Source organism: Grampus griseus, assembly GCF_964374135.1.
Source record: "Grampus griseus genome assembly, chromosome: 8".
NCBI lineage: Eukaryota > Metazoa > Chordata > Mammalia > Artiodactyla > Delphinidae > Grampus > Grampus griseus.
In genome coordinates, this window is record NC_139002.1 from 109074263 (window position 1) to 109077470 (window position 3208).

A 3208-nucleotide genomic window follows, 5' to 3' on the forward strand; every position below is an offset into this window, starting at 1 on the left:
ACAGGATGCCAAAGGAGGGGTGTGGAGAAGGCCCTCTTTGGAGAATTCCAGGACAGGAGAGGAATGTGCGCTGGACCGACCCGGGCGGAGGTGGGCCTTGCGGTGGCCCCAAGCACGGTCCCCGCTCTGATTGGCTGGCAGAGCAGGGGCGGGAATTCTGGGCGGGGCCACCCCAGTTAGAAAAAGCCCGGGCTAGGGCCCGAGGAGCAGGGTGTGGGAGGGGGGTGGTGGGAGGGATGGGGGGGCTCAGGGGAAACTGGGGAAGTGGGGGAACTGAGGGGTAACCAGGGAAGCGTGGGGTACCGGGGGCAACCAGGGGAAGATGGGGAAGTGGGGTGCAGGGAAGCATGCGTGGGCCAAGGATCACCTTGGACGTCTGGAGCCTGGCAGGAGCGGAGCAGGGTGGCGGGGCTGGCTTGGGCAGGGCTGGCGGGCACCTGGGAGCCTGGCGGGGATGCGGGGCGGGCTCCCAGGTGCCCCGCAGGCAGGACGACATCGGTGTGGGGAGTGACAGGCCCAAGCTGGCGGTGCAGAAGTAAGAGGGGGGAGCCAGGCACTCATCCCGGTCAATTTTGGTTTCAGGTCGTGGCAGCTGGTGGACGGGGGAGCTGGAGAGAGGCTTGCCCCAGGGCCTGGGCGGTGGAGGTGTAGCTGGCAGCCGTGGGCAGGTGAAGACAGCGCTCTGCCGGGCCAGGTGAGTCCCCTTCCCCTCCCTGGGCCTTGCTCCGCTGGCCTTCTGCATAAGGAGGTCTGGGGAGCCAGGGCCAGCGAGGCGAAGTGGCTGACATCCCGGCAGAGCGGCAGGGTGACGGCAGGGCAGGCAGCACAGGTGACACCGTCTCAGGGGGAGCTGAGGCAGGGCGGGCTGGGAGCTGCGGCTGTCCCAGGTGGAAAGGGCATTTCCAGAGAGTCAGGCGGCAGATGGGGCAGGGCTGCCAGCGAGGGAGATGATCCAGCACATGGGGGCCGTTCAGGCCCCGGGGCAGACAGGACGAGGCGGGGGACTCAGGTCAGTGGGCCGCCAGCTGCCACTTCACCCACTGCAGTTCATTTAGTAGCAGGTACAGGGGCGGCTCTGGCCCAGGCCTCCTGAGGCCTGAGCCGGAGGCTCGAGGGCCGGAGAACGGGCTAGAAGGCAGGCGCAGTGTGCGGGGAACCACCGTAGGACGTCACCTGGGGGGAGCGGTGGCCACAGCGACAGGGCCCCAGGGAGATTTCTGCAGCAAGGAGGCTGCCGTGGGCCCAGCGGGCCACCATCCCCACGCGGCACTGCGGCCCAGGGGCTGGCGCAGGAGGGCCCCCAGTGAACTTGGTGACACTGGTGACACTTGGCCCTTACCGCCCGCCCCTGGGACTGGCACGGCAGACAGGACAGCACCCAGGGGAGTCAAGGACACCGGCGAGACCAGACTAGGCGAGGGAGGCGGGGCGGCGTGAATGAGAGCTCTGGGGGGCGGGAGGTCGGGGCGCAGGCAGGGGCAAGGAGCTGGAGCCTGGCGGCGAGCCGGGGGTCACTGGCCTCCGAGCCCGTGGCCAAGGCGGGCCTCTGCGGGCGGCGACGGAGCAGGGATCGGTCCGCGCTCAGACCGGGGACGAGGGTGAGTGTCCAGCCCGCTGCCCTCCCCCCCCCGCAGCCACCGCTGCCCACTCAGCCAGCGCCTTCTCTGTCTGCCCACAGCCTTGTCTCCAGTGGGTGTGGACGTGCCTGCCAGCCACGGAGGCCGGGCGCCGGGATGCAGGCAGAGGGACATGACATGGTCCGGCGTGACGGCGAGGACAGACGGGATGCTGTCCGGCCTCCCTGGTGAGCACAGGTACAGGCCAGGCCCCCCGGGCCAACTGACCCGCACCCAGCCCTTACGGCCGTCCTCTTTCCCGTAGAACATTCTCGGCTGGCCCCGCGGGGGAGCTGGAACACCCCGCATGTCTGTTCCTTTACCTTCCTGAAGGAGCCAATACACTACTGCTGCTCTCTGGACCCCAGAACCCTCAAGATGACAAGGTGGGGGGTCCCCTGCCACACACGGGGGGTGGGGCGGGGGGCTCGGGGCCGAGAGCTGGGCACTCATTCTGTCCTGACCCGCAGAAATGGTGCTACCCAGCTCACGCCTGGGCCTCGGAACCCGGACTTCTTCAAGTCTTTCTAGCTCTGACTGAGAACATGCTGCATCTGGAACCACTACACACCCTGACTCAGGAATCAGCTCTGGAAGGTGGGCGCGGGCGCCCCTCCCGAAGCCCCCTGGCCGGACCGCCCGGACCCGCCCTCACGTCCTGCCTCTGTCCGCAGGTTGAGCTAAAGGAACAGACGACCCACACCATCGGAGGAGCAGCACACCCACCCCCGCCCGGCGACTCCATCTTTGAGGCGACGCCCTGCCGCGCCCAGAGACCACCAGCAGCCTCCCTCCCTCCCCTTCATCCTTTCCTCTGTCTTTTTTCTTCTCTTCTCTCCTCTGTCTTTTGCTCAGAAGACTCAGAGCGTCCAGAACCCTGTCTCCCCGTCCCTCCTGAATTAATTTGCACTAAGTCGTTTGCACTGGTTTGGGGTTCTGGAGCAAGCCTGGGTCTCTCAGCGAGTGAGTGAGCTGCTGAGTGGCCCGGCCTCCTCGGCCTGCGCCCCCCCCAGCGCCCACCTCTCATCCATCTCTGTCTGGGGGCGACTGGGAGGGGGCCCGAGTGTGTGGGGCCCCGCCCTCCCCTCACCTAGTCTGGGCGCTCCAAACATCGGAGCAACCTCGAAGCATTCCATTGTGTGTCTATCTCGCTCTGTGTCCCTCCCTGCCAGGGCCTCCCCAGAAGCCCTGGACTCATCAATAAACACAGTTACAGGAATTGGTCTCAGGGACTCTGGATTTGAGCTGTTTGCCTGAGGGGGTTGCGCCGTGGGCTGGGGGGACATGGGGCTGGGGTGGGGCCTGGGATGGGGAACATGAAAAGGCATATGGGCCACGAGGGCCGGACACAAAGGGTGGCGTGGCGGGTAATGGATGGGAAGGGGCGATGGGTGGGGGGCTGTGGACTGGAGGGGTGGGCAATGAAAGGGCCTGTGAGGCGGGACGGCAGAGGGCACAGGGACTTCCGGGCATAGGGCAGGCACCACGTGGGGACCGGGGCAGGGTGGCGGGCTGTGGGACCCAGGGCTTCCCTGCAGGGAGACGTCGGGTCCGAGGGCGAGGAAGAGGTCCTGCCACATAATGCCCCTGTT

The 3208-nt window shown here is 67.0% G+C and overlaps 1 long non-coding RNA gene across 1 annotated transcript; it reads left to right on the plus strand.

Annotated features, from left to right (window-relative positions):
• The first annotated feature begins 221 nt into the window (after positions 1–221).
• On the plus strand, positions 222–2841 carry LOC309826592. Its single transcript, XR_014297117.1, has 5 exons — positions 222–1598; positions 1679–1804; positions 1882–2002; positions 2087–2213; positions 2291–2841. It is a non-coding gene; the product is annotated as an uncharacterized lncRNA (long non-coding RNA).
• Positions 2842–3208: the final 367 nt, after the last annotated feature.